Here is an 8,300-nt window from a genome sequence, read left to right as displayed (position 1 = left end):
AATTATTTGTCTTCAAATTGATTATTTTTATTTACATTTTGAATGTTATCCCCCTCCTGGCTTTCCGACCTTCATAAAACCCTCCACAGCACCACCCCGACACTGCCTCCACAAGGATGCTTCCTCACCCACCCAACCACTCCTTCCCCACAGCCCTATCATTCCCCTACACTGGGGCATCAAGACTTCACAGGACCAAGGGTCTCCCCTCTCACTGAGGCCTGACAAGGCCATCCTCTGCTACATATGTGGCTGGAACCATGGGTCCCTCCGTGTGTACTCTTCAGTTGGTGGTTTAGTCCCTGGGAGCTCTGGGTGGGGAGGGGGGTTGGTTGGATGTCTGGTTGTTCCTCCCATGGGGTTGAAAACTCCTTCAGCTCCTTCAGTCCTTTCCCCACCTCCTCCATTGGGGTTCCAGTGCTCAGTCGGATATTTGGGTGCAATCATCTATATCTGCATCCATAAGGCTCTGACAGAGCCTCTCGGGTGACATTTACATCAGATTCCTGTCAGCAAGCACTTCTCAGCATCAGCAAGTGTCAGGGTTACACATGGGATGAATCTCAGGGTGGGGCATGCCTTGATGACCCTCTCTCAGTCTTTGCTCTACACCTTGTCCCTTCGTTTCCTTTAGACAGGAGTAGTTCTGGGTTAAAATTTTGGAAATGTGTTCCTGTCCACATCCCTCAACCAGGGGCCACACCTAACCTCTGGATGTGGTCTCTACAGGTCCTACCCTGCTTTGTTGGATATTTCAGCTAATGTCATCCTGGTTGGTTCCTGGAAGTCTCTTGCTTTTCTGGCTTCTGGGGCTTTCTGGTGGCTAATCCCATTTCCCATCCCCCATTGCTATACACCTCTGTTCAATTTACTGACCCTCTACATCTTGCCCATCTACTCCTATCTCTAATCCTGCCCCGCCTTATTCCTCTCATCCTCCTCTATTTCTCCAAAGCCTCTCTGGCCTTCAACCTCCTGTGATTATTTTGTCACCTCCTCCAAGTTGGACTGAAGCACTGACAGTTTGATTTTCCTTTTTCTTGACTTTAATTTGGTCTGTAAGTTGCATCATGGGTATTCTGAGAGTTTTTTCTAATATCTACTTATCAGTGAGTATATACCATGTGTGTTCCTTTGTGGCTGTATTACCTTACTCAGGATGATATTTTCTAGTTCCATGCATTTGCCTGCAAATTTCATGAAGTCCTTGCTTTTAATAGCCGAGTAGTAGTCCATTGTGTAAATGTACAAAATTTTCTGTATCCATGTTTCTGTTGAGAAACATCTGGATTGTTTCCAGCTTCTGCCTATTATAAATAAGGCTACTATGAACATAGTGGAGCATGTGTCCTTGTTGTATGTTGGAGCATCTTTTGGGTATATGCCTAGGGGTGATATAGTTGGGTCCTAGGGTAATACTATGTCGAAATTTCTGAGGAAATGCCAGACTGGTTTCCAGGGTGGTTGTACCAGCTTGCAATCTCACCAGCAATGGAGGAGTGTTCTTTCTCCACATCCTCACTAGCATCTGCTATCACTTGAGATTTTTTATGTTAGCCTGTCTGACTGGTGTGAAGTGGAATCTCAGGTTTGTTTTGATTTACAATTCCCTGATGACTAAGGATGTTGAATATTTCCTTGAGTGCCTCTCTGCCATACGAAATTCCTCAGTTGAGAATTCTGTTTAGCTCTATATCCCATTTTTAATAGGGTTGTTTGGTTCTCTGGAGTCTAATTTCTTGAGTTCTTTGTATATTTTGGATATTAGCTGGAGATATGGTTCAGCCGTTAAAGGCTCGGCTCACAACCAAAAATATAAGATGAATTGACTATTTCACTCCACCTAACTCTTTCCATATTCACTTGCCTTCTCTACCTATTCTACTTTGTGTCCTATATTTCTTAAACCTTAAAAATCAATTTTTGTTGCCAAGCCATGGAGATGTTGACAAATATTCACTCTGGCACCTGGTGAGTCAGCAATTCTCCAGTAGAAGACCATATATCTGAGAATACTTGCATGTCATCATTGCATTTGCTAAATATTTTACATGATTGGAGTGTGACATGTTTTTTTAGAGTGCTTCTTTTCTTAGAAACCAAGAGACTTCATATCTTCAAATTGTAGCAGGTGAATGTTGCTTTCTGTGACTGATTCTAGCACTTAGGATGTAGTAGTAGGAAATGAAGGTTCAAGTCCCTTGTTGGTATGTAATAAATTTGAAACCAGCCTGAGGTGCTTGATAATGTGCTTTGAAAAATAAACATATATATATATATATATATATATATATATATATATATATATGCTTTAACATTAAAGGTTTAGGTTGATAGTTATTTTATTGTAAAAATAATTAAGTAGATGTTATTTTAACAGGTAATTTAAGACTTATGTTCCAGACATTTTTAAATTACATTCTGTCCATTTCTGTTTCTTCTAATGATTTGTCATTATTTTTGAGGTCTGTGGTAATGTGATGAAAGCACTAGTGTACATTCTTCTAATAGAATCTGGAATCTGTGTGTGGATTTAACCCTCTGGGGGAAATCAAGCACATTATGAGACCCTGCCGAATTTATGTTTCCACTGAGAAATGTTAAAATCATGAAATTTTCTGAAAACTTATGGCAGACTTTGTTATAAATATATCTGCAACATCAGAAACCTAAACATTCTTATGTGTAAAACACATTTGCACTTCCTTTTTAAAACAAATATGTGATCTTAACAGTATTTCAATTTAATCTTTTGACATTTAAACAGAACAGTGACATATTTAACTGTGAAGATTAAAACATAATCTCACAGTAAATACACAGCATATTGTGTGTTCGTGTGTGTGTATATATGTTTTATTGCATAAACTTTAGCTTGACATTTGCTCCCTTAAAATAATTTTAATCATAATGGCAGTATAATTTTGTATCTAAAATAACTATTGAGTTTTTAAAAGTGAAATTCCTCAATTAATTTTACTGGGTGAAAATAAATTATTTTTTTTTCTATGGGTACACAAGATTTGAAATTTCCTTTCTGTGTTGGATGCTAGGTCTGTGTTGAATTTCAGGCTTAAAAATGAATCATAACCATTCAAACTATAATCCTACATATGATAGTCAGTTTTGTGTTTTCAATAGGTTTGACCTCCATAGACTCATATGTTTGAACAGGCTTTTCTCAGAAAGTGGCACTATTAGGAGGGGTGGCCTATTTGGCATAGGTGTGGCCTTGCTGGAGGAAATGTGTAACTGTACTGTGGGCCTTAGACGCTTATCCTTGCTAACTGGAAGACAATCTTCTCCTGGCTGCTTTCAGATCAAAAAGTAGAACTCTCAGCTCCTCCACTGCTATGCCTGCCTGGAAGCTGCTTGATGATCATGGATTCAATCTCAAATCTGTAACCCAGCCCCGATTAAATATCTTCCTTTATAATAACTGCCTTTCAGAGAGCTTTTGGGCCTGCCTGCCAAGAATCTGACATGGGCCAAGGACAAGGAAATGGGCTGATTGACAGAAATATGACATTGGCCAAGGACAAGGAAGTAGGCTTGAGGCAGGAATCTGACACTAGGCTAGAACAAAGAAATAATTTCAAGTAGGAATCTAAATCTTAGGCTAGAACAAGGAAGTAGGTTTCAGACATGAAAATGACTTTGGGCTAGGACTGGAAAGCAGGCTCAGATATTTTGGTCATCCTGATAAGCCTTTAGAAAGAGTGATCATGATAACGGGAGTGTTCACATAATTGAGTTTATTGCCTTGGTTTTTCTTTGAATATTTGTGTTTATTGCATTGCTTGTTCCTTGACTTTTGCATCTATTGTATTGCTAGACCCTGAACCTAGAACTGACCTTAATAATCAAAATGGTACAAAAGCATACAGGAAGAAGGAGGATGGGATGGGGAGGAGGAAGGGGAAATGAGGAAAGGGGATGACATTTGTATTATAAATAAGTAAAATAACCAATAAAAAAAGGAAAAAATGAAAATAATAAAAATAAAAACTGCCTCAATCATGTGTCAGTTCACAGCAACAAAAACCCTAACTAAGACAGGCACTTTAGTGGGTCCCAAAATTTCTTGTGGTTTTCAAATTCGTAAATATGTTTTAATCATTTCTATGTTCCTGTTTTTATTTCTATTGTTTCTTCATTTTGTCTCCATGTGCAGTGGTCTATTTTGCTAGTCACCCATCTGAGAATAGTAATTTAAATTATTTTTCTTTCAAAATTCCCAGATTCCCAAGGATATTTTGGTTGATTTAACAAAAGTTAAACTTAATAATGGAGTGGCTAAGGATTGTTTGGAGGAGAACAACTATGCATATTAATGTCTTGCTCATTTCATCACAAAAATCATTACATATAGAAATTCACATTTATAACATCTTATTTGTGCTTGCTACTTTTCTGATATTTTGCATAGAAGATTCCTGAGAAGTTGGCTACAGATATTTTACACATCTTCTTTACTAGACAAAAGGTATCCAGGGTATCTTGAAATAACTTGCTCAAGTTACCAGATCCAGAATTTAAAAATTAGAGAAACACTTTGCCATCTTTATCATCCATTATGACATGAGAACCCTGGAGGAAATGTTAGGTTAATGTTGGTCTAGTTGATATCAATTAAATCACAGCCTCAAAAACAAGAGTATGCAATGTGTGAAGTATACCGGCATATATTTCATGTAGTATAGGAGGTACATAATCATGTAAAAAACATTATAATCCACAAAACACAAACTCAATATAATCAAGTCTCTGTGTATACATATCTCACTGTAATACTGGTCATAAGAAAATCTGTGGAGCACTAAATGTAATTCACCAATGAACAGTTTAAAATTGTAGGAAGGACAATTGAGCATAGAGGTCATTTGGGAGAGAACATATGTTTCACATACATCAGGGGCCCTGAAACCATTCTTTAGTACTGAAACACACACACACACACACACACACAATATTTCACAACACATAATGTAGAGAAATAAAATGATATAGTACAGTAAGAAATAATCAAGTACAATCACCAAACACAATGTATATAAGTTGTGTAGAGGTGGATTTGAAAAAACCAAATACATTATTAACCTTGAGTCAACAGGACAAATTTAAATATATTTTATGTTAGATGCTATTTCATATTTAATGTTAAAATAGAAGGAGAAAATTGTTTGTTACACTACCCCCCCCCTCAAATAAATTGTTAACCAGTTCTGGTCAGTATATAGGCTTAAAAACTTAAAAAAATGTCTAAAAATCAAAAGTGCTATGCTCTAGATGATAGCTAATATCCCTGCATTGAACACAATGGAATGTTGGGATGAGGAGTACATGAAATAAGCAGAATGACCATTGGTTCTTGCTTAAGCTGAAAAGGGGTACAATTTTTTTATGCTGCTATTTCTACACCATATATTTTTCTCGTGTCATTTACTAAAAGATTTAAAGTCCCCAGAGAGATCACATGCAAAACTCCTAGTCATTCAAAGTTAATGAATCCTATGGTGAAAATTGCTATTGTACCAAAGTTTCATATGAGGATTTTGTTTCATGCCAATATTAAACTAAATCATATAATTTGTATATCAGCAGTTCTTTGGAATCAATAGTAATATTTGCATTAACTGCCAAGATGAGTATAAATTAATGTTCATAGCTGTATTTTGAAAACTTGAAAGTATTCAACCTTGAAGTGACTTGTCAACATATTTCAATTATAAATAATCTTATATGTTATAATTCTTAAATTAGAGAATTAGGCACAAATACGAACACTGATATGTTCTATAATTTTATCTATGCAAAACTATCCAGAATACATCCTTAGTTTTATAATGTTTCAATATCATTTTTATAATTCTTCATTATAATGATTTAATTCAGTTCATTGCCTAAGATTATTGTTTGACAATGAAATACTTATCTTTTTTTTTTCACAATAGCAGTTTTTATTTGAAGCAAGGAGAGGTCTGATCCAAAGGATTACAGTTCTAAGCACTCTAAGTTAAGTATTAGTGCATGACTTAGGCTATAAATCTTGCTTCTCTTTGGTTGGAAAGGGTACTCCTATAAAGTCATCTAGGTAGGTAACAAGAAAGACCAAGAAAGGTTGCAAGAAACACCTCAGCTACTGGTACTGAGTTCCAGATTCTATGTCAAACTAACAAACACTCACCATCTGGTCCACAAGGTGACACCCAGTGCAGAGGAACATAGGACACTTCCAAGGGCAGATAAAGCAGAAGGAACAGGTATAGGTTGCTTGGGGAGGAGAAGGGATCCACCACAGCTTCAGACTTCAGCGTAGAGTGCTAATCCTTGTGGTTGGCAAGCTCATCAAGGCACCTATCCTCCAGTTCCTGTTGTAGCCAAGTAGAGTGGTCATGTCCTCGCTGTTCAACTCAAAGTCAAAGATCTTAAAGTTCTCAGCAATGCACACTGGTGTCACAGACTTGATAATCACTACCAAGTACCTTTGAATGAGGAACAGGATCAGCACCTGGGCTTTAGTTTTATTTTACTTGGCTGCAATTGCCTTGATCCTAGGATCCTCCAGGAGAGACAGGTCCTCAGGCTTGTCCCAAAGCCTGTCAGGAAAACAGGTGCCTATGCAGTCATCACGATGCCTTTGCAATGGTAGTACTCAATCAGCTTCTTCGGAGTTACTTGTGGGTGATACTCGATCTGGTTAACCACAGGCTTATATTTTAAGCCAAGTTTGTTCAACATCCCCTCAATCTGAACAGGGTTGAAGTTAAAGACACCAATTGCTTTTACCAAACCTTCACCCACTAGTTGTTACATAGCTGTCCAAGTGTCCACAAAATCAGTGTCACTAGGAATCATGTTTTCTGATGCATCCAGTGGGAAATAAGCGGTCCCAAGCTTGAATCCCAATGGCCAGTGAATAAGGTAGAGATTCATCCATGTAGTCCAGCTGCAGGTCACTGAGTGTCTTCTGGCAGGCTCCTTTCAACAAACTTTTGTCATGGAACATGCACCACAGCTTGCTGACAATGAAAAGATCCTGACACTTCCCCACCTGCTCTTTGTGTTTCTCCTAGAGGGCCACTCCCACCTCCTCATTCTGGTACCCCTGGGAACAGTCAATGTGCCAATGTCCCATGTCAATAGCAACATTCACAGCCTCAGACACCTGGCCAGGAGGAGACTTCCAGGTGCCTAGGCCCAGGGTGGGCATCTTGGCACCAATGTCGAGTTCTGGATGGCTAGCCATGTTTGCTGCACGTTACACACACAGACCGACAAATGTGGCAAAATACTTATCTTTATTTTTGATTAAAAAAACAAAATACTTTACTTCTGTAATGTAAGAAGTCATACATATATATCTCTACACACATATGCACATACTCATGTACACCTATATGTGCACTTCCAGATAGACACTATATATAAATGCATGAAGGTGATACATATTTTTCAGAATTACTAAACTACCCTATAGTTTTATGTTACATTAATAAAGTAGGAGTTACTACTTTTTTGTTTGTAATCAATGAAATTTCATCATTTATATTAATGTATCTTCTCTTTTTTTTTTATCCCTAGGATTCATTTCACTAAAATGGTAAACAAGGGCCAGGCAAGGGACTGTACCAGGTCCTATGTTTATGTGTCATGTCTGTTATCTTGGTGTTTTTGTGGGACTCCTAAAAGTGAGAGCAGATGTTTCTCTGACTTCTTTGCCTCCTCTTGAGGCTCTTTTCTTCCTATTGGGTTGCCTTGGCTAGCTTCAATATGATATTAGTTTTCTGCTTCTTTGCCTTGTCTTATCATACCTTGTTCTGGAGGTATGAAGAAACTTGGAGTGGAGGGACTATGGCCACGATGTATTGTATGATAGAAGAGTCCATTTAAACACATAATGTAGGACTTTTGGGTTTCAGTTTGAATTTAGAATTCAGGTCTTGGCTTGAACTTAGAAATCACTGCCCCTGCCCCAGGACGCATTCTAGGAGGAGTACATTCCTTAGTCAGAGGACACTTGCTGGATTAACATTCAGAGGAAGAAGGGAGCAGCTGATTAACATTCCTCAGACCACAGGGGAGGGAACCCACCTGTGGGTGAGGAGGGCCCAGAACATGTAGATACATTCCAGGAATCAGGAAACTGGGCCTTTAATGTAATAAACCTGGGCAAATGGAAGACACTCATTGTCATAATCTGAGTCACCTAGAGGTCAGACTTTGTGATCTCTCCTCATGAACCCTGTATAAGAACTACTCCCAGCTTTTGTTTGGGGCTCTCTTGCCTGCATTCGTGA

The 8,300-nt window shown here is 38.2% G+C and overlaps 1 pseudogene; it reads right to left on the bottom strand.

The window, feature by feature from the left end:
* Positions 1-6,310: 6,310 nt before the first annotated feature.
* LOC114620713 lies at positions 6,311-7,249 on the bottom strand (annotated as a pseudogene).
* Between the last annotated feature and the right edge of the window lie 1,051 nt (positions 7,250-8,300).

Source organism: Grammomys surdaster, unplaced genomic scaffold, assembly GCF_004785775.1.
Source record: "Grammomys surdaster isolate TR1022 unplaced genomic scaffold, NIH_TR_1.0 170, whole genome shotgun sequence".
Lineage (NCBI taxonomy): Eukaryota > Metazoa > Chordata > Mammalia > Rodentia > Muridae > Grammomys > Grammomys surdaster.
This window is presented reverse-complemented; position numbering and strand designations above follow the sequence as displayed.